Genomic DNA, 27,177 nt, shown 5'->3' with positions numbered 1-27,177 from the left:
GAGAGGGTGTGGAGAAAGGGGAACACTCTTGCACTACTGCTGAGAATGTAAATTCATACAGCCACTACAGAAGACGGTATGGAGATTCCTTAGAAAATAGGAATAAAACCACCATATGACTCAGCAATCCCACTCCTAGACATACACCCTGAGAAAACGAGATTGAAAAAGATACACGTACGCCATTGTGATCATTGCAGAGAAATAGAGGAAAGCAACAGAATGGGAAAGACTAGAGATCTCTTCAAGAAAATTAGAGATACCAAGGGAACATTTCATGCAAATATGGGCTTGATAAAGGACAGACATGGTATGGACCTAAGAGAGGCATAATATATTAATTAAACGTGGCAAGAATACACAGAATTATACAAAAAAAGATCTTAGTTACCCAGATAACAACAATGGTATGGCCATTCATCTAGAGCCAGACATCCTGGAATGTGAAGTCAAGTGGGCCTTAGGAAGTGTCACTACGAACAAAGCTAATGGAGGTGATGGAATTCCAGTTGAGCTATTTCAAATCCTAAAAGATGATGCTGTGAAAGTGCTGCACTCTATATGCCAGCAAATTTGGAAAACTCAGCAGTGGCCACAGGACTGGAAAAGGTCAGTGTTCATTCCCAACCCAAAGAAAGGCAATGCCAAAGAGTGTTCAAACTACCGCACAATTATGCTCATCTCACATGCTAGTAAAGTAATGCTTAAAAATCTCCTAGCCAGGCTTCAGAAATATGTGAACCATGAACTTTCAGATGTTCAAGCTGGTTTTAGAAAAGGCAGAGGAACCAGAGATCAAATGGCCAACGTCTGCTGGATCATTGAGAAAGCAAGAGAATTCCAGAAAAACATCTATTTCTGCTTAATTGAAGATGCCACAGCCTTTGACTCTTTGGATCACAATAAACTGAGGAGAGTTCTTCAAGAGATAGGAATACTAGGCCACCTGACCTGCCTTTTGTGAAATCTGTATGCAGGTCAGGAAGCAACAGTTAGAACTGGACATGGAACAACAGACTGGTTCCAAATTGGGAAAGGAGTATGTCAAGGCTATATATTGTCATCCTGCTTATTTAACTTATATGCAGAGTACATCATGAGAAATGCTGGGCTGGAAGAAGCACAAGCTGGAATCAAGATTGCCAGGAGAAATATCAATAACCTCAGATATACATGACATCACCCTTTTGGCAGAAAGTAAAAAAGAACTAAAGAACCTCTTGATGAAAGTGAAAGAGGAGAGTGAAAAAGTTGGCTTAAAGCTCAACATTCAGAAAACGAAGATCATGGCATCTGGCCCCATCACTTCATGCAAATAGATGGAGAAACAGTGGAAACAGTGGCTGATTTTATTTTGGGGGGCTCCAAAATCGCTGCAGATGGTGACTGCAGCCATGAAATCAAAAGATGCTTACCCCTTGGAAGAAAAGTTATGACCAACCTAGACAGCATATTCAAAAGCAGAGACATTACTTTGCCAACTAAGGTCCATCTAGTCAAGGCTATGGTTTTTCCTGTGGTCATGTATGGACGTGTGAGTTGGACTATGAAGAAGGCTGAGTGCCGAAGAATTGATGCTTTTGAACTGTGGTGTTGGAGAAGACTCTTTAGAGTCCCTTGGACTGCAAGGAGATCCAACCAGTCCATTCTGAAGGAGATCAGCCCTGGGTGTTCTTTGGAAGGAATGCTGCTAAAGCTGAAACTCCAGTACTTTGGCCACCTCATGCGAAGAGTTGACTCATTGGAAAAGACTGTGATGCTGGGAGGGATTGGGGGCAGGAGGAGAAGGGGACGACAGAAGATGAGATGGCTGGATGGCATCACTGACTCAATGGACATGAGTTTGAGTGAACTCCGGGAGTTGGTGATAGACAGGGAGGCCTGGCGTGCTGTGATTCATGGGGTCGCAAAGAGTTGGACATGACTGAGTGACTGAACTGAGGAGTTATTGTTGTTCAGTTGCTCAGTTGTGTCTGACTCTTTGTGACCCCATAGACTGCAGCACAACAGGTATCACTGTCCTTCACGATCTCCTGGAGTTGGCTCAAACTCCATTGAGTCAGTGATGTCATCCAACCATCTCATCCTCTGTTGTCCCCTTCTTCTACCTTCAATCTTTCCCAGCATTGGGTCTTTTCTAATGAATCAGTGCTGTGCATCAGGTGACCAAAGTATTAGAGCTTCAGCTTCAGCATCAGTCCTTTCAATGAATATTTACAGTTGATTTCTTTTAGGATTGACTCATTGGATCTCCTTGCAGTCCAAGGGACTCTCAAGAGTCTTCTCCAACAGCACATTTTAAAAACATCAGTTAGGCTAGGGGGAGGGAAAGATGGCGGAGGAATAGGACGGGAAGACCACTTTCTCCCTCACGAATTCCTCAAAAGAACATTTCAACGCCGAGCAAACTTCACAAAACAACTTCTGTAGGCTGGCAGAGGACATCAGGCAACCAGAAAAGCAGATCATTGTCTTCAAAAACAGGTAGGAAAAAATATAAAAGACGAAAAAGGAGACAAAGGAGGTGGGGAGGGAGCTCCGTCCCGGGAAGGGAAGCCCGTCCTGGGAAGGGAATTTTAAGAAGAGAGGTTTCCAAACACCAGGAAACACTCTCCCTGCCGAGTCTGTGGCGAGCCTTGGAAACACAGAGGGCAACATAACAGGAAGGAAAAATAGATAAATAATTAAAACCAACAGATTACAAGCCCAACAGTAACTCCCCCAGCGGAAAAGCAGCACAGACGCCTGCATCCGCCACTGGGAAGTGGGGGCAGGGCAGGGACGCGAGGGAGGCGCGGGCTGCAGAGCTTTGTAAGAATCGGGCAGGAACGCCCCACGCGCAACCAGAACGATCTAACTTGGGCTAGCAAACCAGACTGTGGGATAGCTACCACGCGAAAAGCTCGAACATAAGACACCGCCAGGACCGAGCACAGAACAAAGGACGGAACGGGAAAAGCCGGCTGCAGACCATCCCCCGCCGGGGACAGGCAGCCAGAGTCGTAAGGACTGGAAAGGGGCAATTGCAAACTCGGAGAGACTTTACTTACCTAACTGCAAGCAAGCTCCTTTGCTAAGACTTCTGGGGGTGCTGGACAGTCACAATCTACCGCACGGGGTGCGCCAGCGGCCCGCCCAGAAAGCTGAGCAGCAGCGGTAGAAAAGGTGACAAGCCGCGGCGATCGCGCTCGCCAAACTCCTGAGCTACTGTGACCTGGGAAGGGCACAAAGCGCAGTTCCAGCTGAATCTGTGCCTCTGAGGGCTGCCTGAACGCCGAACCTGAGAGGCTTGGACCGGGGAAGTGCACGCAGCCTAGGGCCGGCCCCAGACGGTTCCCGGCTGAGCATCCTAGAGCCGGAGCGGTTTGTGCGCCGCGAAAAAGGACAGGTCAAGCCGGGCAGAGATACTGCGTGCACACGACAGTGCTATTTGTTAGCAGCAGCCCCCCTCCCCACAGCGCAACTGTGAGCCTAGAAAGCCAGCAAACAGAAGAAGTTAAACAGAGGGAACCACCTTGGAAGTGATCCCACACGGCCCATTACACCAGAAAGGGCCAGATATTTTTAATATTTATAAAATCATTCCTTTTTTTTTGCTTTTTTTTTTCTCTAAATTTTTTTAATTGTTAAGTCTTCTATTTCTCCTCTAATTTTTATTTCTATAACCTATTATTACTATATTTTTTTTGTTTGTTTTTTAAAAAGACTTTTTTTTTTTTTTTTTAAGGCAAACACCATATACAGTCTTTGGATGGTTGTTGATGGCTTTTTTTTTTTTTTTTGATTGTTTGTTTGTTTGTTTGTTTTTAATAATTCTTTTTCTTTTTTTTTTTTCTTTCTTTCTTCCTTTTTCCTTCTGCTTCTCTCTAATATTGTATCTTTGAAAATCCAACCTCTACTCAAGATTTTTAAGCTTTGCTCTTAGGTTTTTGTGGTCAATTTTGTACATTTAAAAACCCAAACTTCACTATCCCAGTTTACCTGAGAGCGAGATTACTGGCTTGACCACTCTCTCCTCCTCTGGACTCTCCTTTTTCTCCACCAGGTGGCCTCTGTCTCTTTTCTCCCCCATCTCTCCTCTATCCAACTCTGTGAATCTCTGTGTGTTCCAGACGGTGGAGAACACCTAAGGAACAGGTTACTGGCAGGATTTGTCTTGCTCCTACTCATTCCTCTCTCTGATCCTCCTGGTCACCTCTGTCTACCTCCTCCCTCTCCTCTTCCCCGTATAACTCTGTAAATACCTCTGAGCGGTCCAGGCTATAGAGCGCACATAAGGAAGTGACTACTGGCTAGCTTGCTCTCTTCTCTTTTGATCTCACCGCATCTCATTCCAGTTACCTCTAACTACCCCCTCCATCTTCTCTTCTCCTTATAACTCAGTGAACCTCTCTGAGTGTCCCTCAATGTGGAGAAACTTTTCATCTTTAACATAGATGTTTTATCATCGGTGCTGTATAGATGGAGAAGTCTAGAGGCTACTGTAAAAATAAAACTGAAAACAAGAAGCAGGAAGCTTAAATCCAAAGCCTGAAAACATTAGAGAACTCTTGAATTCAGGGAACATTAAGCAATAGGAGCCCATCTAATGCCTTCATACCTACACCGAAACCAAGTTCCACCCAAGGGCCAACAAATTCCAAAACAAGACATACCACGCAAATTCTCCAGAAACACAGGAACACTCCCCTGAGCTTCAATATACAGGCAGCTCAAAATTATCCCAAAACCTTTGATGTCTCGTAACCCATTACGGGTCACTCCATTGCACTCCAGAGAGAAGAAACCCAGCTCCACCCACCAAAACTCCAACACAAGCCTCCCTAACCAGGAAACCTTGACAAGCCACTGATAGAACCCCACCCAAAGTGAGGAAGCTCCATAATAAAGAGAACTCCACAAATTCCCAGAATATAAAAAGGCCACCCCAAACGCAGCAATATAACCAAGATGAAGAGACAGAGGAATACACAGCAGGTAAAGGAACAGGAGAGTTGCCCACCAAACCAAACAAAAGAGGAAGAAGTAGGGAATCTACCGGAGAAGGAATTCCGAATATTGATAGTGAAAATGATGCAAAATCTTGAAATCAAAATGGAATCACAGATAAATAGCCTAGAGACAAGGATTGAGAAGATGCAAGAAAGGTTTAACAAGGACCTAGAAGAAATAAAAAAGAGTCAAAATATAATGAATAATGCAATAAATGAGATCAGAAACACTCTGGAGGCAACAATTAGTAGAATAACGGAGGCAGAAGATAGGATTAGTGAAATAGAAGATAGAATGGTAGAAATAAATGAATCAGAGAGGAAACAAGAACAACGAATTAAAAGAAATGAGGACAATCTCAGAGACCTCCAGGACAATATGAAACGCTCCAACATTCGAATTATAGGAGTCCCAGAAGAAGAAGACAGAAAGAAAGATCATGAGAAAATCCTTGAGGAGATAATAGTTGAAAACTTCCCTAAAATGGGGAAGGAAATAATCACCCAAGTCCAAGAAACACAGAGAGTTCCAAATAGGATAAACCCAAGGCGAAACACCCCAAGACACATATTAATCAAATTAACAAAGATCAAACACAAAGAACAAATATTAAAAGCAGCAAGGGAAAAACAACAAATAACACACAAGGGGATTCCCATTAGGATAACAGCTGATCTTTCAATAGAAACTCTTCAGGCCAGGAGGGAATGGCAAGACATACTTAAAGTGATGAAAGACAATAACCTACAGCCCAGAATACTGTACCCAGCAAGGATCTCATTCAAATATGAAGGAGAAATCAAAAGCTTTACAGACAAGCAAAAGCTGAGAGAATTCAGCACCACCAAACCAGCTCTCCAACAAATTCTAAAGGATATTCTCTAGACAGGAAACACGAAAAGGGTGTATAAACTCGAACCCAAAACAATAAAGTAAATGGTAACGGGATCACACTTATCAATAATTACCTTAAACATAAATGGGTTGAACGCCCCAACCAAAAGACAAAGACTGGCCGAATGGATAAAAAAACAAGACCCCTCTATATGCTGCTTACAAGAGACCCACCTCAAAACAAGGGACACATACAGACTGAAAGTGAAGGGCTGGAAAAAGATATACCACGCAAATAGAGACCAAAAGAAAGCAGGAGTGGCAATACTCATATCCGATAAAATAGACTTTAAAACAAAGGCTGTGAAAAGAGACAAAGAAGGCCACTACATAATGATCAAAGGAACAATCCAAGAAGAAGATATAACAATTATAAATATATATGCCCCCAATATAGGAGCCCCGCAATATGTAAGACAAATGCTAACAAGTATGAAAGGGGAAATCAACAATAACACAATAATAGTGGGAGACTTTAATACCCCACTCACACCTATGGACAGATCAACTAAACAGAAAATTAACAAAGAAACGCAAACTTTAAATGATACATTAGATCAGTTAGACCTAATTGATATCTATAGGACATTTCACCCCAAAACAATGAATTTCACTTTTTTTTCAAGTGCTCATGGAACCTTCTCCAGGATAGATCACATCCTGGGCCATAAATCTAAACTTGATAAATTCAAAAAAATCGAAATCATTCCAAGCATCTTTTCTGACCATAATGCATTAAGATTAGATCTCAATTACAGGAGAAAAACTATTAAAAATTCCAACATATGGAGGTTGAACAACACACTTCTGAATAACCAACAAATCACAGAAGAAATCAAAAAAGAAATCAAAATATGCATAGAAACTAATGAAAATGAAAACACAACAACCCAAAACCTGTGGGACACTATAAAAGCAGTGCTAAGAGGAAAGTTCATAGCAATACAGGCATACCTCAAGAAACAAGAAAAAAGTCAAATAAATAACCTAACTCTGCAACTAAAGCAACTAGAAAAGGAAGAGTTGGAGAACCCCAGAGTTAGTAGAAGGAAAGAAATCTTAAAAATTAGGGCAGAAATAAATGCAAAAGAAACAAAAGAGACCATAGCAAAAATCAACAAAGCCAAAAGCTGGTTCTTTGAAAGGATAAATAAAATTGACAAACCATTAGCCAGACTCATCAAGAAGCAAAGAGAGAAAAATCAAATCAATAAAATTAGAAATGAAAATGGAGAGATCACAACAGACAACACAGAAATACAAAGGATCATAAGAGACTACTATCAGCAGTTGTATGCCAATAAAATGGACAACGTGGAAGAAATGGACAAATTCTTAGAAAAGTGCAATTTTCCAAAACTGAACCAGGAAGAAATAGAAAATCTTAACAGACCCATCACAAGCACAGAAATTGAAATGGTAATCAGAAATCTTCCAGCAAACAAAAGCCCAGGTCCAGACAGCTTCACAGCTGAATTCTACCAAAAATTTCGAGAAGAGCTAACACCTATCCTCCTCAAACTCTTCCAGAAAATTGCAGAAGAAGGTAAACTTCCAAACTCATTCTATGAGGCCACCATCACCCTAATACCAAAACCTGACAAAGATGTCACAAAAAAGGAAAACTACAGGCCAATATCACTGATGAACATAGATGCAAAAATCCTCAACAAAATTCTAGCAATCAGAATCCAACAACACATTAAAAAGATCATACACCATGACCAAGTGGGCTTTATCCCAGGGATGCAAGGATTCTTCAATATCCGCAAATCAATCAATGTAATTCACCACATTAACAAATTGAAAAATAAAAACCATATGATTATCTCAATAGATGCAGAGAAGGCCTTTGACAAAATTCAGCATCCATTTATGATAAAAACTCTCCAGAAAGCAGGAATAGAAGGAACATACCTCAACATAATAAAAGCTATATATGACAAACCCACAGCAAACATTATCCTCAATGGTGAAAAATTAAAAGCATTTCCCCTAAAGTCAGGAACAAGACAAGGGTGTCCACTTTCACCGCTACTATTCAACATAGTTCTGGAAGTTTTGGCCACAGCAATCAGAGCAGAAAAAGAAATCAAAGGAATCCAAATTGGAAAAGAAGAAGTAAAACTCTCACTGTTTGCAGATGACATGATCCTCTACATGGAAAACCCTAAAGACTCCACCAGAAAATTACTAGAGCTAATCAATGAATATAGTAAAGTTGCAGGATATAAAATCAACACACAGAAATCCCTTGCATTCCTATACACGAATAATGAGAAAGTAGAAAAAGAAATTAAGGAAACAATTCCATTCACCATTGCAACGAAAAGAATAAAATACTTAGGAATATATCTACCTAAAGAAACTAAAGACCTATATATAGAAAACTATAAAACACTGATGAAAGAAATCAAAGAGGACACTAATAGATGGAGAAATATACCATGTTCATGGATCGGAAGAATCAATATACTGAAAATGAGTATACTACCCAAAGCAATTTACAAATTCAATGCAATCCCTATCAAGCTACCAGCAACATTTTTCACAGAACTAGAACAAATAATTTCAAGATTTGTATGGAAATACAAAAAACCTCGAATAGCCAAAGCAATCTTGAGAAAGAAGAATGGAACTGGAGGAATCAACTTGCCTGACTTCAGGCTCTACTACAAAGCCACAGTCATCAAGACAGTACGGTACTGGCACAAAGACAGACATATAGATCAATGGAACAGAATAGAAAGCCCAGAGATAAATCCACACACATATGGACACCTTATCTTTGACAAAGGAGGCAAGAATATACAATGGAGTAAAGACAATCTCTTTAACAAGTGGTGCTGGGAAAACTGGTCAACCACTTGTAAAAGAATGAAACTAGATCACTTTCTAACACCCCACACAAAAATAAACTCAAAATGGATTAAAGATCTAAATGTAAGATCAGAAACTATAAAACTCCTAGAGGAGAACATAGGCAAAACACTCTCAGACATAAATCACAGCAGGATCCTCTATGATCCACCTCCCAGAATTCTGGAAATAAAAGCAAAAATAAACAAATGGGATCTAATTAAAATTAAAAGCTTCTGTACAACAAAGGAAAATATAAGCAAGGTGAAAAGACAGCCTTCTGAATGGGAGAAAATAATAGCAACTGAAACAACTGACAAACAACTAATCTCAAAAATATACAAGCAACTTCTGCAGCTCAATTCCAGAAAAATAAACGACCCAATCAAAAAATGGGCCAAAGAACTAAGTAGACATTTCTCCAAAGAAGACATACGGATGGCTAACAAACACATGAAAAGATGCTCAACATCACTCATTATTAGAGAAATGCAAATCAAAACCACAATGAGGTACCACTTCACACCAGTCAGAATGGCTGCGATCCAAAAATCTGCAAGCAATAAATGCTGGAGAGGGTGTGGAGAAAAGGGAACCCTCCTACACTGTTGGTGGGAATGCAAACCAGTACAGCCACTATGGAGAACAGTGTGGAGATTCCTTAAAAAATTGCAAATAGAACTACCCTATGACCCAGCAATCCCACTTCTGGGCATACACACCGAGGAAACCAGAATTGAAAGAGACACATGTACCCCAATGTTCATCGCAGCACTGTTTACAATAGCCAGGACATGGAAACAACCTAGATGTCCATCAGCAGATGAATGGATAAGAAAGCTGTGGTACATATACACAATGGAGTATTACTCAGCCGTTAAAAAGAATTCATTTGAATCAGTTCTGATGAGATGGGTGAAACTGGAGCCAATTATACAGAGTGAAGTAAGCCAGAAAGAAAAACACCAATACAGTATACTAACACATATATATGGAATTTAGGAAGATGGCAATGACGACCCTGTATGCAAGACAGGAAAAAAGACACAGATGTGTATACCAGACTTTTGGACTCAGAGGGAGAGGGAGAGGGTGGGATGATTTGGGAGAATGGGAATTATAACATGTATACATGTAAGAATTACATGTATACATGTATAACATGTCATGTAAGAATTGAATCGCCAGTCCATGTCTGATGTAGGGTGCAGCTTGCTTGGGGCTGGTGCATGGGGATGACCCAGAGAGATGTTGTGGGGAGGGAGGTGGGAGGGGGGTTCATGTTTGGGAACGCATGTAAGAATTAAAGATTTTAAAATTTAAAAAAAAAATAAAAAATTAAAATAAAAAAAAATAAAAACATCAGTTATTCAGTGCTCAGCCTTCTTTATGGTACAAGTCTCACATCCATACATGACTACAAGAAAAACTATAGCTTTGACTATCTGGATCTCTGTCTGCAAAGTATTGTCTCTGCTTTTTATATATAGAGTACATCATGTGAAATGCAGACTGGATAAATCACAAGCTGGAATTAAGTTTGCTGGGATAAATATCAACAACCTCAGATATGCAAAAAATGGCAGAAAGTGAAGAATATCTAAAGAGTCTCTTGACCCTTGCTGCTTGGAAGGAAAGCTATGACAAACCTAGACAGCGTATTAAAAAGTATAGGCATTACTTCACTGAGAAAGGTCTGTCTAGACAAAGCAATTGTTTTAGCTGTAGTCATGTATGGATATGAGATTTGGACCTTACAGAAGACTGAGAGGTGAATAATTGTTTCTTTCTAAATTGTGGTGATAGAGAAAACTCTTGAGAGTCCCTTGGACTGCATGATCAAAGCAGTCAATCCTAAAGGAAATCAACCTTGAATAATAATTGTAAGGACTGGTGCTAAAGCTCCAGTACTTTCACCATTTGATGTAAAGAGCCGATTCACTGGAAAAGACCCTGATGCTGGAAAACATTGATGGCAAAAGTATAAGGGGGTGGCAGAGCATGAGATCGTTAGATAGCATCACCAACTCAATGGACATGAATGTGAGCAAACTCCAGGAGATACTGGAGGACAGAGGAGCTTGGCATGCTCCAGTCCATGGGGTTGCAAAGAGTTGGACATGACTTAGCAACTGAGAAACAAGATTGAGTCATAAGAAATCGTTTGGGTAGGTCAAAAATGTCTACATATCAGCAATTTCATATGGTTTTATGCAATATTGTTTTAAAAATGCAAGTCTCTATTTCTTCCTTTGACCCACTATACATCCTCAAGTGACTTACTGAAAGAATCAAATGATATGGTGAATCCAAAAGGACTTAGTACAGTATAAACATATCTATAGGCAATATAGCCTCAGCTTGGAAGAGGCAAGACATGGGGCTCAGTATGGGTGCAAGCCTGGGGTACATTATTTTACTGGCAGGTGAGTAGGGACTAAAGATTAAAAGTTGTTTATAAATTCAAATCAGTTCCCAGACGTTAGGACTTATATGATTATTATTAGATTCCAACTATAATTTTAGTCTGGGAAGGATTATAGCAGAGATCCAATTGGTATCAGAGAAACAAAGGGAATGTCCCAGGGATAGAAACACTGTTATTCAAGTAGAGGAACCTAGGCATGACCGAGCTGGAATAGAAAGGAGAGATGGTAAGGATCTAGGGTTAAGAAATTTGATAACAAGAAGTGCTTATTGAAGGCTAACTATATAGGAGGCACTTTGCTAATGTCATTTATATCCATTATTTAATTTGAATTGACAATAAGCCTGATGTCATATGTATTACAATATCTATTATACAGCTGGTAAAATTAAGCTCAAGAGTTTAAATCACTTGATGAAAGTTGTACAGCTACTAAAAGGCTGAGTTGATGTTTGAAACTGTGTCTTTGTAATTCAAACCTCATGATCTTTCCATAATACAAGAAAATTACCTGTTCACCAGAGAAAAAGGCCAGCACTCACTCCTAAGTAGCTGTCACTGAAAGTTCATATCTAGTTGCCAGGAAACCACAGCAACAGATAAGTAAAGATACCACCAGTAAGACAACTGGGTGCTACCCAAGAAAGATGCACCCAGTTAGACTCTGCACTTTTAAGTCCTCAGAGTGCCTGGGGATGCTAAATAAGTTAGCTTGTATCCTAAATGTACAGACACTGATAATTGGTGGCCATTCAGGCCCAAAATACAACATAAAATGGATCCAGCATTAACTTTGAGTTTTGCACATGATTGCAGAGCACAGTGAGGCTGCATGAAAAGTAGGAGGAGGATTGTGTCAGTTGAAGAGACTGGAGAAGAGCAAATGGAGACACTGAGAAGGAGGGATGCTGAAGATTACTACGCTAGTGGCTGCAAGAAGGCCCATAAGGAGGGGGGCTGAGAATTATTTCTTGTATCGATGGCCATGGACAAGAACCTGGGAGTCAGACTGACTTGAGGGCTTCCCTGGTGGCTCAGACGGTAAAGCACCTGCCCGCAATGCGGGAGACCCAGGTTCGATCTCTGGGTCGGGAAATTCCCCTGGAGAAGGAAATGGCACCCCACTCCAGTACGCTTGCCTGGAAAGTCCCATGGATGGAGGAGCCTGGTAGGCTACAGTCCATGGGGTCGCAAACAGTCGGACACAACTGAGTAACTTCACTTCACTTCACTTCAAGCTTTGCACTACAATGCCCTATGTGGCAGATGGTCAGAAGTTTACCTCTTGAGACTCCACAATTTCTCATTTGTAAAGTGAGAAAAATAAGAGGGTCTACCTCATGGGTTATCAGCCTTAAATGAAATAACACATGGATAGTGCTTAGAACTATGTCCCACAGTATTAACAAGCACTTAATAAATAGCAGCATTTGTTGACTAAAGGTGCCACAGTTTACTTTTTAGACAATGTGCAAAGATAAACACCTGTTTCATTTACCTGAGAATCAGAGCCAAGTTTTAGGGAAACCAGAGTTGGCAATGAGTTAGATAGCTAGTGGCCCAAAAGAGGAGCAGGTTGGGTAGAGCTGCAGCTGGGCAGTTACAATAACATCCACAGTTCACATTATTGGTTATTAGAGCACAGGGGGTGTCAACTGACTTACATGGAGTTGAGATAGGTATAGCAAGTGATAGAGTGAGTCTCTGTTCCTCCAGCAGCCTCAGTTCACTCCTTTATTAAAACAGGTAGTGATACTTATTTCATAGCATAAGACTTAAAACCAAATAAAACTGTATACATGTACTTAAAAATGTGATCTAGCTTTGTTTATTATTATTATTGTCAAACACCACAGAAAAAAAGTATCAAATTATCCTCATGGAACTAGAATGTAGAAAAATTTCACATGAAATAGACTTCTTGAAAGAGGGTACACTTAGTAAATAGTTTGTTTCAAGGAAAAAAGAACATTATGATCGTTTTTATGGTGTCTATGGTTGACTAATATGTGTATTTTATTTTCCTTTTTATATGCTTATATAAAATTACTTGTTTTATTGATCAAAGTGTTTAGAATCTATATTTTCCTTGTGATAGAGATGCATGGATCAATACAATCTTATAAGAGATTTATTTGTATACTAAGGACTGAGTGATCTCATAAAGTAGAACTCTAGTCTTTATTGGATTTGCACTTTTTTCCAACTCAGCTCTAAAGCTCACAATTGCAAACTTCTACAAGATGCAAAAAATATTACAATGCTAACTCATGTTTCCAAATGAAATTTGTTCAGTTTTATCAAATCTGAGATCTTTCCAAAAAAATAATGTCATGTTTACATCATTTCCAAAAGATATAGCATGACTTTGCCTTTAATGCTTAGACTGACTCAGAATGAAAACTGTGCTAAGGCATTCCTGCACTTAAAAGTCCCTCAATGCCTTCCTGTGTTCTTCATGATAGAAACTAGAGCTCTCCACGTGGAATACATGGATCTTCACAAAACTGTAAGCTTCCTTTCTCTTCAGCTTCCAATTTTGCATCCCCAACTGCAGTTCACGCATTTCACATACACACATCTTAATCTTCAGTAATAGGAAAGTATTTACTATAAAGCAATCTTCCCTGGTGGCTCAGACAGTAAAGATTCTGCCTGCAATGTGGTAGACCCAGGTTCAATCCCTGAGTCAGGAAGATTCCCTGAAGATGGTAATGGAAACCCACTCCAGTATTCTTGCCTTGGAAATTCCATGGACAGAAAAGCCTCATGGGTTACAGTCCATGAGATCCCAAAGAGTCAGACATGACAGAGAGACTAACATTTTTCACTTTTATTTCAAGCTTTTACACACCCACACCCACACCCACACCCACACTTCCTCTGTCTTGAAACATGATGCGAGTGTGACATTCTTCTCTGTGAAGCCATTGCCTCGACCCCACATGCTCTGTGCTGCCTGCCACACAATGCTACTTCCAGCCTGTTTGCCCATATGCCTCCTAATTAGAATATGAGCATATAGGAACTATTGAGCCTTTTATTTCTACATTCCTGAAACCAGTATTTTCATTTGTCCATAGTAAGGAATTCATGAATATTGTTGAACAAATGAATAAATAAATATCATCCTTACTGCTATTCTAACTTTGAATTAATGGTCTATTTTTAATAGAGTTGTTTCTGTTATTCTTTTGTTCTTGAATCTCTGAGGCTTGAGGTTATTGGGTCTCTCCCTTGCTCTTAGTAACAGCAAAGAGTGTTGTCATTTCTTTCTGAAATGCACACAGTCTAATGAGCAGAGCTCTGATGCTTCAAGCAGACTCCAGTGGCATGGTCCTCTTTCTGCTTTTCATTCAGCCTCATTATGTTCTGCAATCATTGCAAGAATTAAAGTTGACTTAACACTGGACCCATTTTGTGTTGCCTTTGGGCCTGGATGGCCACCTATTGGGGTTTCCTAGGCAGCTTAGTGGTCAAGAATATGCCTGCCAATGCAGGATACTCAGGAGATGTGCCTTCAATCCCTCAGTTGGGAAGATCCCCCGGAGGAGGAAATGGCAACTCACTCCAGTATTCTTGCTTAGAGAATCCCATGGACAGAGGAGTCTGATGGGCTATAGTCCATGGGGTTGAAGGAAGTCGGACATAACTTTACACGTGCACGGCCACTTATTATTAGTGTCCACAGACTTAGGACATTAAGTCTGTTTGCTAGATTGGACACCTCGAGCATTAGTTTCTGGGTATGTCCATCTCCTTCCTTCCTGGCTTCTTTTTCTGCACCTGTGTCATCCTAGGGTTTGGACTGATATCAGTTCTCAGGTCTCTACCTATCTGAATGATTTCACAGTAAATTGAGCCATGATCAGCTACATCCTAAAATGTGACTTGTAACAGTTTTAATATTCGATCTAACACAGTGTTGTAAATAATTCTACTTTATGCAGAGAACATTTTGATTTCTTCCATCTTCTAAGGGAAATATTTACAGTTAAAAACTTCTTATCATGTTCATCTGTGTTTTGTCCAAGGAGGAGAAAAACCTAGAAGTGAGTCCCTTTTGTTAAAAGTGCTTTAAATTATTTTACACAGTACTTTACATGATCCTTGCAATAGTTCTGTAAGCAAGAGAAAATGTTTTTACTTTGTCCACATTTCATAGATAGAAAATTACAACAGTATAAACCAGTGATGTGTTCCCTCATTTATGTGTTTGATTTTGATGATAATTAAGTGGAGATACTTTGATTTCTGCTTTATGGTTCTTTCCTTGGATTATACAAATCAGTTTATTGATAATTGTTCACACAAACATTCTTTGTATTCTCCAGAATGGCATTTGATAGAGCAAGTTTAATTTGTTATGATATTTTGAAATATTATGATACTTTTAAATAATTTGGTATCTAAAGTATTTTAGTGAATGCCCAACAGTGGTCAACTTTGAAATTGCAGTTATTTATTTCTAGAAATTTAGTGGAAGATAGAGAAAAGCAGAATTATTAGAATGAATCCACGAGTCTTTTCATTTCCATGACCCCTTTAAAAAGTTCTAGAAAGGCTCTGTTTGATTCCAACTATGCTCTTTCATCCTTAATGCTCACCTCTGAATAACGTGCAGACTCCAGAGAGCCAGATATTTAAATGCATTTCCAAGACCTTGCAGAATAAAGGTGTCAGGGATTGCTTTGTGAACGTTTTGCTACTGTCTAGTATAAAATAGTATTGGGACTTCCTCAAATAGATTCCCCTACAGGGACACACAGTTGGGGGGCAACTCATAGCACATCAGAGACAGGCCAGGACCAAACATGAAACAGATGCCGTGGCTTTGTTATGAATATGACAGACTTCAGGGTCAGCACTCCTGTGAGGAGGGAATGCATACTGTTTTTCAAAGGAGCTCCAGGACATGCTAGGAAACCTAACACTTGTGTGGGTGTTTTTCCCTCCTGACTGTTAATTCCACTGGTAAAAAATGCTTAAGAACAAACAAACAAAGAAAGCACATTTTAACCCTGTGAAACTGTTAAGTACTACTTACACTATTAATCTGGCAGTGAATATATTCAGAGTGCCTAATCAAACAAATGTGCTAAAAAATTATTTGGGCAACTATTCATAAGAGTAGATATTTCTATTCTCAAAGTTATTTAAAGTATGAGATAAGAATCAAGTACAGAATTGGTACAAAGCAAGAATATTCAATGGTTAAGGGCCAGGAGTTAAGAACAAGACCATGATAATAAGCCTCTAATGTTTCATAACTCTGTAACCTTCAGTATCCATTTCCTCATTTTAAAAATAGACATATAATGGCACTCTATATTACTGTGGTCAATATCAAATAAAGCATGCCAAGGCTTGAGCAAAATACTTGCTTCCTAGGAAGGTCAATAATTATTAGCTATTTCTTAATCATTACTATTAACATGCAGGTACTAGATGAACAGAAAGTCCTGGTAAAGTAGGAGATACCATAGAAACAAATGCCAGCGTGGTGAAGAGAATACTGACTTTGGGCCAACTGGATCTGGATTAGGGAACCAGCTCCACTGAGTTCTGGCTATATGATTTTACCACTGTGCTTAGCCTCTCATAGCCTCAGTTGTTTCCTCTGTAAAAATAATAATAATAATAATAATAATACCTACTTTTGAGAGCTGTGGTGAATATGAAGTGAGGTCACACATGCCACGCACCTGGTACCTGGCTGGTCTCCTTTGCCTTCATTGGAAATCTGTTGCTATAATCTTTGTCCCTCATTTCAATTGGGCAGAACTGATAAGACTGGATATTCTTCCATGACCCTTGTCTGACAATAACACCTCTTAATGCTGCTAGCTTTAATATCAGTGGCAAAAACAAAGTTAAGAACAAACCAAATATGTGGTGACTGATTTGTATGGAGAGGCTAGGTTTAATAATAATTGGTTAAACCACTGGAGGATGGATGATTTATAAAACTGAGAAGACACAGAAAAAAAAATACAGAGAAGAATAATTACAGGTTTGAATGCATACAAATTTTAAAAATCAGATCTTCAAAGTATCTGTTACCAAAGTAAGAACAAAAAAAGGCATTTTGAGTAAACAAAAATTTACAACAAACATGATAGATCAAAGAGATCTTTTATATATTATGTGCTCATATAAATGATAATACACTAATAGCCTTATAAATAGGGAAAAGGAGAGACTACAGAAGAGAAAATATAACTATTAAAAACATAAAGCAAAATATTCAGAATTTTTATTAATCAAAGGATACAAACTAAAATATTGAGATAGGATTGATCACCTGTTATTTAAAATTTAAATTGATCATTACTGCTGGTGATGATGCCTAATAAAACTTTCTAACACTGAATTTCTCCTTTCAAATTTTCTGAATGAGGTTATACTATTCTTAACTTGAACTTTTATAATAAATGATTGGATAATAGATGAACAGATTTGGAGTAGTGGACAATTGCCATGCCAAAATGAGACCATGGCATGCACAGTTGGTTGCTGTGTACAGTGATTATGTATCATATATTTTTGAGAATATTTCTGAAAACTACATTGCACACATATTTGATCAGAGTCTAAGAGAGAATCTATGCATTAAGCAGTAAATACATGGTATTATATTTTAAAATACATTAAAAAAAAAACGTGTGCTGTGAATATAAGTTATAAGGGATCAAAAGAAGGGGGAAGTCTGTGAGAAAGTAGATTACTGACATAGTAATTGTAATATTTGAGATTTTCCTAGTATTCTATTTATTTTTTGGAAAACACTACCATATATATTTCTCTCATTTAATTCCTTTACTGTTTCTCTCTCTCTCTCTCACACACACACTTTCAGTGATACAGACAAGGGTATTGAGTATGAAAGAGGTTAAATAATTCCCTACCCCAACCTCAGAAGCCTGTAGGACTACAGCTAGCTAGGGCTTCCACCTACGTCTCCCAGATGAAGGTCTTCTGCTTCCCACTCTGTTGACTTGGATATAAAAAGTATTGATATATGAATTTCAGTGATAAAGGACAAAGTCTTACTGCAGACTATCATAGAGATTTTGGAAAGAGGATGGGGATAAATCAAGGGAAAGTGAATGTCTATAAATGAAGTTTTCTTGAGCTTTTGCTGTTTCGACAACATTAAAAGTAGTATACTTGGAGCCCATAAAATATCCCCTCATGATCCTAAAGCCCATCACTGATCCAAGTGAACCTTCCCAAGCTTAAAACTTATCCTGCCTCTTCTATGCCTCCACTGGCCAACACAATATATTTTTCTAGATTTCTGTTCTCTCCAGCTGATTGCATTAACTACTTGTCTGTATTCAGTTCAGTTTAGTTCAGTTGCTCAGTTGTGTCCGACTCTTTGCGACCCCATGAAACGCAGCACGCCAGGCCACCCTGTTCATCACCAACTCCCAGGGTACACCCAAACCTATGTCCATTGTGTCGGTGATGCCATCCAATCATCTCATCCTCTGTCGTCCCCTTCTGCTCCTGCCCTCAATCCCTCCCAGCATCAGGGTCTTTTCCAATGAGTCAACTCTTCCAATGAGGTGGCCAAAGTACTGGAGTTTCAGCTTTAGCATCATTACTTCCAAAGAAATCCCAGGGCTGATCTCTTTCACAATGGACTGGTTGGATCTCCTTGCAGCCCAAGGGACTCTCAAGAGTATTCTCCAACACCACAGTTCAAAAGCATCAATTCTTTGGCGTGCAGCTTTCTTTATAATCCAACTACGTAAAGATTAATGGCCATGGCATAATGAGAACACTCTAGAAACAAAAGTACTTGGATTTTCTGGTGTGGGCAATAGTATTCCAAGACTCTATCTTTTTTTTTTTTTTTTAGTTTCCCAAGCAGGGATCAAATTTGGGCCCACTCTGGGTGAAAGCATGAAGCCTTGGACTGCCAGGAAATTCCCCAAGACTATACCATTGCAAAAAAGGAGTAAGAAAATCTGAGTTTGGTTATCCCTCCACGATCTTTGAATTACAGAGCCACAGGCATAGTATTTAACTATCTTGAGTTGCATTCTTCGTGTGAAAAATGGAAATGATAATAATTATAACATATGGTTTTTGTGAAGATTAAATGGGATAATGGATTTGGATATAATCCATTCTAACAATCTTTCTGCATGATGTCAAGGTAGTATCTTTGCCAGTTTTTACTTTATGCTTTTGTGAAAGCATTGATGTCAGCTCAAGGCTGTTTTTTGCAGAAAAAATTCAGATGTCCTTTAACACTGTCTGAATGCTATTAGTTAGTTTGAAGATGAAAGGATGACAACAGCAGCAACATAATGGCATGTTAAAAGTCTTTGTCAGGCCAGTCAACAAGCAAGAACCTCTTCTATTTGCAGCTGTGCAGTATGAGCTAATTTATTTTAAATTGTATACATTTACACCATGTCATTACACAGTTCAGAAACAAAGTCTTTGTGTCTTAAAAGCAGACAGTTTTAGATGTGAGGTTAATGTCACTGCCTAGTAAAGAATTTGTAAAGATCATAGAGACAGGATGCATACAACCTCTTCTTTAGAAACATATTCTATCACATAAAGGGTCATCAGGCTCTCAAAAGGAAAATGAAATAGTGTATATTTGGAGCAGTATTCATATTTCCAAGCCACTAAGGTGCCACTCAAAATGCTGAAATATATTCTTTCTAGAAACAGACAAGTGGCAGAATCACATGTTTTCTCAAAATGAAAAATGTTCTTCTCAGGGGTTCAATTAGGTGCAGTAACTTCAGTAAGTACAGCCACCTTCCTGAGCTTCACTAGCTCACAAAATATTTTTTTAAAATATTTTCATAATCTACTATCTCATTTCAAATGGCCAAAAACCTATAGGAGGACTCCTGTCTCTTTCTAATTATACCAATAATAAGTACATTTCTACCGAGCATGATGTTGTAGCCACAATTTAGAATAGCACATTCAAGATTACCTAGGACTTCAGGACACTATCATATTTAAAGTTCATTCAAGACAGAATTCCATTTCATAGATGCCACAAAAGGCATGCTGGAAAGGGTATGGCTATCGTTTGTTGAATTCTTGTACATTTCAAGGGTTAGGGATGAATATCTAAATATACTTAAAAAAACTGAAATGTCTCACATTTTAATGCATCAGGCCTATGAGATCACTAATTATTTGTTCCTTATTCATAATAGAGTTGCCTGCTTCTCAGTTTACTGGTTTGGAAATTTCTTGGTGTCAAGGAACATATCACTTACCTTTTTATCTTTAGATTCCAGGAAACTGACTAGTATATTAAAACCCCTTTCTTAAAATGAATGAATTCTGTCATTGTTCAGCTGCTCAGTCATGTCCAACTCTTTGTGACCCCTTGGACTGCAGCACGTCAGGATTCCCTGTCCTTCACTATCTCCCAGAGTTTGCTCAAACTCATGTTTATTGAGTCAATGATGCCATTCAACCATCTTATCTTCTGTCGCCCCTTTCTCCTCCTGCCCTCAATCTTTCCCAGCATCAGGGTCTTTTCCAGTGAGTCAACTATGCATAAGGTGGCCAAAGTACTGGAGGTTCAGCTTCAGCAACAGTTCTTCCAATGAATATTCAGGGTTGATTTCCTGTAGGATTAACTGGTTTGATCTCGTTGCTGCCCACGGGAATCTCAAGTCTTCTCCAGCACCACTATTTGAAAGCATCAGTTCTTTGGCACTCAGTCTTCTTTATGGTCCAACTCTCACATCCGTACATGACTACATGGCTTTGACTAGACAGACATTTGTCAGCAAAGTGATGTCTCTGCTTTTTAATACATTGTCTAGGAATGAACTTAAGAATGAGTAAATGTATGTATTTACTGATATCACTCAAAACACATAGTTCTCAATCTTCTGAGTCGGGTGACAACTTGTTAATATCGACATGTTAAAAACATGTCTCACTTTTCTCCAAGTTTCTGAATATTCTCCAAATCTCTGGATTTCCTTTGCGAGTACCTGGACCTACACACAGTATATCAGGTGCTGACACCCTATGTACTTAGCTCCACATGGCAGTGGAGCTTTCCCCGTGGCTCAGAGGTGAAGAATCTGCCTGCAGTGTAGGAGATACAGGAGACCTGGGTTTGATCCCTGGGTCAGGAAGAGCCCCTGGAGGAGGGCATGGCAACACACTCCAGTATTCTCACGTGGAGAATCTCATGTATAAAGAACCCTGGTGCGCTATAGTCTATGCGGTCTCAAAGAGTCAGACATGACTGAAGCAACTTAGCATGCCACATGGCAGGGTTGTGGTAGGGCAAAAGAGATTCTAGCCTTAAAGCCCATATAAGCCTGGATTTGTATTCTGATAACTTATTCAACCTCTCTGATCCTCAACTTTCTTGTGTGTGAAATATATAGCAAATTCATGCTAAAGGAGATAACTTAAAGGAGTACTTGGGATATACCAGGTGCTCAAGACATGACTATAAGGGCAGACAGCTTAACTCAGCTGAATTACATGTATGTTTATCATAAAAGAAAAATATTTTAAATGTCTTTAAAACACTGAAGACATATTTTACATATATAAGTATATACTTTTAATTATATAATGCATTTTACTGAACATACATACATACAAATGTATCGAATTGTATAAGCCAGGCCTTATTCTGTAAAGGATCAAAAGCAAATATTTCAGATTTTGTGAGACATATAGTCTCTGTTGCAGCTATTCAGCTTTGCTCTTGAGGTATTAAAGGAGACCTAAGTAATGCATTAAAAAATGAACATGGCTATTCTATGACAAAATGCTATTTACAGACACTGAAATATGAATTGTATAGAATTTTCATGTGTCATAAAATATTATTATTTTGATTTTTCCCATTTAGAAATGTAAAAACCATTCTTAACTTTCATTTTAAAAAAAATAGACTTAATTTGTCCCATGGCAACAGTTTGCCAATCTCTGGCATAAACCAAGCCATGTATACTGAAATTGGTGGGTGATAAAGTCTTCCCTGGTGGCTCAGAGGATAAAGAGTCTGCCTGCAAAGCAGGAGACCCAGGTTCGATCCCTGGTTTGGGAAGATCCCTTGGAGAAGGAAATGGCAACCCACTCCAGTATTCTTGCCTGGAGAATCCCATGGACAGAGGAGCCTGGTGGGCTACAGTCCACAGGGTGGCAAAGAGTTGGACACAACTGAGCGACTTCACACACAAAGTGGATTTTTAAGATTAATGTTTACTATACACTTTTCCTTCCTTATATGATGACTTAATAACTCAATCACCTTTTGAGACATGAATTAACTCTTTTATTATTAGTGTCTTTGAATTGACTTAATACTCATAGAGTACTTACTAGATATTGTTTTCTCTACACCTACTCTTGGTGAACTCATCCAGGGTTCTAACCTGAAAATCGTCTACAAGGTGATGGAGCCCTAATTTATATATACCTGAACTTTTCTTTCTAAACCCTATACTCATAGTTTGAAAACCCTACTTAACATCTCCATAGGGATATCTTAAGTTCATTTCAAACTTAACATGGCCAAAGCTAAACTCATTATCTTTCCCCTTAAACTTGTTTCTCTCACAGTTGTTTTATGCCAATTTTTGGCAACCCTTCTATTTCTTCAGGCCAAAACCTGAGTCTATCCTTGATTCATTTTATTTTTTTGTAGCACGCATCCTTCCACCTGCAAATACTCTTGGTTCTAACTTCAAAGTATATCTGGAATACAGTCATTTCATGTCATCTCTACTGTTACTATTATCACCATTTCCAACTTGAATTATTGCAATAGGCTCCTAACTGGAGCCACTATATCCCCACCCCCACCCCTCAGACAGCTACAGTCTATTCTCAAGATAAGATTCAGAGTGATCTGTTATAATCTAAGCTAGATCGTGTCACTCATGTATTCAAAATGTCCCAATGGATCTATTTCATTCAGAGAAAATGCCAGAATCCTTGCTGTGTCCTATATAATTTACCTACAATCCTCATGACCTCTACTCCCCTTCCTCCAACCTGTCTGACTTCATCTTCCCCAGTGCCTGCTGCTGCTCACTGTGCTACAGCATGACAGCCACACATTTACTTGGAATACCGTATCTAATGTTTGGAAACAGGTTTCTGCTCAAATGCTAATTTATCAGTGAGGCGTTTCTTGATTAGTGATTGATTTCACACGACACACCGTATCTCCAATGCCAACACTTTCCTGCTTTCCTATTTCTCTCCATGACATTCTCACCATTTGAAAAATACTTCATCTTTTACTTACTTAAATCACCCTACTAGCATGTAACCTTCCTGACAGCACAAATCTTTATTTGCTTCTTTTACTGTAGTTCTCCATAGTAGAGCAGAATAGTACTGAGCATAGTAAGAATTCAAAATGTATTTGTTGAATAATTGAGCATTGTTTCATGATGGGATTGTGGGCAATCTTGGTATCTTTTCTTTGTGCATACCTATATATCTTACTAAAAAGAAAAAAAGTAGGGCAGATTTTTAGATCAAGAGACACATGTATTGGGCTCTAGTCTTGAATATGCCACTTTACATCTGTGTGCATTTCAGTAAGTTCAAAAGTTTATAGCTTTAGGTTTCATCTGTATGACTAAAACTTATCTGTTATATGTACAGATATATACTTATATATATACACATATGTATACACACATATATATTTATACAATATAATTAAAAGATATTCTTTAACTGCCTAACATATTACTCTCATGATAAAATACAGCATGATTTAAAAATATCTTATAAGCTATAAAAAGCTGTTCAACATGGGATCAATATAAAGAGAGGTTACTACATATTTTTCTACTAATCATTTTATGATAAACATCTGACTCAATTACATTCACATATTGCTTTCTGTCTTATGGTCTCTGTAATCTGAATTAAATGAAGGACTAGTTTTCTGTATAAATTCAAGGTGATGGTATAGTGATTTTTCTCAAGATATGGAAGAGGCGAAGGAAGAAGAATCTTGAAAAATTCAGTTTCACCATCAACATCACAGTACATCAGGTGACACAGGGCACAGGTGTATGAAATAAATCAATATTTAAAAAAGCAATCCAATCAAAAATAGGTAGAAGACCTAAATAGACATCCTCCAAAGAAGATATACAAATGATTGGAAAGCACATAAAAAGATGCTCAATGTCACTAATAATTTTGCAAATCAAAACTACAATAAGATATCACCTCACGCTAATTAGAATGGCCACCATCAAAAAAATCTAGAAACAATAAATGCTGAAGTGGGTGTGAAGAAAAGAGAACCCTTATAGTACTGTTGGTGGGAATGTAAACTGATACAGCCACTACAGATAACAGTATAGAAGTTTCTTAAAAAACTAAAAGTAGAGCTATCTTATGATCCAGCAACCCCACTTCTGGACATATATCCAAAGAAAATGATAATTCAAAAAGATACATGCACCCCAATGTTCACTGAAGTACTATTTACAGTAACCGGGGCATGGAAACAGTTTAAATGCCTGTCAACAAAGGAGTGGATAATGAAGATGTGATATACAATGGATATTACTCAGCCATTGAAAAACGAACAAAATAACATTGTTGTAGCAACACAAATGGATTAGAGATTGTCATACTGAGTGAAGTCAGTCAGTCAGAGAAAGACATGTATCCTCTGATATTGCTTATATATGGAATCTTAAAAAAAGTACAAGTGAACTTATCTACAAAACAGAAATAGAATTACAGATGTAGAAAACAAACTTATGACTACCAAGGGTTAAGGGTGGGGATAGGGATAAACTGGAAGACTGAGACTGACATACATACACCATTATATATAAAGTAGAAAACTCATAAAGACTTGCTGTTTAGCACAGGGAACTCAACTCAATATTCTGTAATGGCCTATATGGGGAAAGAATCTAAAAAGAAGAGTGGCTATATATGTATATGTATAACTGATTCACTCTGCTGTTCACCTGAAACTAACATGACATTTTAAACCAACTATACTCTAATAAAATTAGTAAAAAAATTAATGGAATCATTAAGGAAACAGTTGAGAAAAGAAGAGAAGCAAAATGGAATGGAGAAAAGGAAAAGTATACTCATCTAAATGCAGAGTTCCAAAGAAAAGCAAGGAGAAACAAGAAAGCCTTTCTAAGTGAACAATGCAAAGAAATAGAGGGAAACAATAGAAAGGGGAAAACTAGAGATCTCTTCAAGAAAATTAGAGATACCAAGGGACCATTTCATGCAAAGGCAGGCACAATAAAGGACAGAAATGGTATGGACCTGACAGAAGCAGAAGATATTAAGAGGTGGCAAGAATACACAGAAGAACTAGACAAAAAAGGTCTTCATGATGCAGATAACCACGATGGTGATGGTGTGATCACTCACATAAAAGCCGGATATCTTGTAGTGCAAAATCAAGTGGGCCTCACTATGAACAAAGCTAGTGGAGGTGAAGGAATTCCAGCTGAGCTATTTCAAATCCTAAAAGATGATGGTGTTAAGGTGCTGCACCCAATATGCCAGCAAATATGGAAAACTCAGCAGTGGCCATAGGACTGGAAAAGATCTGTTTTCATTCCAGTCCCAAAGAAGGGCAATGCCAAAGAATGATCAAACTACCAGATAATTTGCCCTCATTTTACATGTTAGCAAAGTAATGCTCAAAATTCTCCAAGCTAGGCTTCAACTGTATGTGAACTGAGAACTTCCAGATGTACAAGCTGGATTTAGAAAATGCAGAGGAACCAGAGATTAAATTGTCAACATCCATTACATTATTAAAAAAAAAAAGCAAGAGAATTTCAGAAAAACATCTACTTTTGCTTTATTGACTATGTTAAAATTTTGACTGTGTGAATTACAATAATTTGTGGAAAATTCTTAAAGAGATGGGAATAACAGACCCCCTTACCTGCCTCCTGAGAAAACTGCATGTAGGTCAAGAAGCAACTATCAGAACCTGACATGGAACAACAGACTGGTTCCAAATGGAAAAGGAGTATGTCAAGGCTGTATATGATCATGGCTTCTGGTTCCATCACTTCATGGCAAATAGATGAGGAAACAGTGGAAACAGTGACAGACTTTATTTTCTTGAGCTCCAAAATCACTGCAGATGATGACCACAGCCACACATTAAAAGACACTTGCTCCTTGGAAGAAAAGCCATGACTAACCTAGACAATATGTTAAAAAGCAGAGACATTACTTTGCCAACAAAGGAAGGGCCATCTAGTCAAAGCTATGGTTTTTCCAGTAGTCATGTAAGGATGTGAGAGTTGGACTATAAAGAAAGCTGAGTGTCCAAGAGTTAATGCTTTTAACTGTGGTGTTGGAGAAGACTCTTGACAGTCCCTTGGACTGCAAGGAGATTCAACCAGTCCATCCTAAAGGAGATCAGTCCTGGGTGTTCCCTGGAAGGGCTGATGCTAAAGCTGAAATTCCAATACTTTGGCCACCTGATGCAAAGAACTGACTCATTTGAAAAGACACTGATGCTGGGAAAGATTGAGGGCAGGAGAAGGGGATAACAGAGGACAAGATAGTTGGATGGCATCACAAACTCAATGGACATGAGTTTGAGCAAGCTCACGGAGAATGTGAAGGACAGAGAATCCTGGCGTGCTGCAGTCCATGGGTTTGCAGAGAGTGGACATGACCTAGTGACTAAACAACAACAAAGAAAATGGTGCCCAGAGGCATTAAGTCAAATTCTTTTCATGTACTGCATTGAAGAATATATGTGTACTATTCAGATGGGGCAGGATGAGATAGGATGAAATGGTTCAAGGACATTAGGTTCAAGGACAATGTTTCAGGGACATTAGGAGGCCATGGTTCCTTCATTCCCCATCTTCTGCTTAGAAGGAACCATAGCCTCCTAATCAAGTTAGAAAGTTGGGGCAATAGAGATCTGCCATTAGCCAGGCAATGGGAATAAAACAATTCTATGCTGGTTGCCTTGGATAGTGTCTCTTGTGTTT

General features: G+C 38.7%; 1 protein-coding gene and 1 non-coding gene across 3 annotated transcripts in view; one reads left to right on the top strand and one right to left on the bottom strand.

Moving 5' to 3' along the window:
- Positions 1-27,177, bottom strand: part of GALNT13 (polypeptide N-acetylgalactosaminyltransferase 13) — a 648,808-nt gene that overhangs the window by 123,415 nt on the left and 498,216 nt on the right. The gene's annotated exons all lie outside the window — the stretch shown is intronic.
- Positions 22,176-22,247, top strand: TRNAC-GCA. Its single transcript has one exon. It is a non-coding gene; the product is annotated as a tRNA-Cys (tRNA).

This window comes from Capra hircus, chromosome 2, assembly GCF_001704415.2.
Source record: "Capra hircus breed San Clemente chromosome 2, ASM170441v1, whole genome shotgun sequence".
Classification (NCBI taxonomy): domain Eukaryota; kingdom Metazoa; phylum Chordata; class Mammalia; order Artiodactyla; family Bovidae; genus Capra; species Capra hircus.
This window is presented reverse-complemented; position numbering and strand designations above follow the sequence as displayed.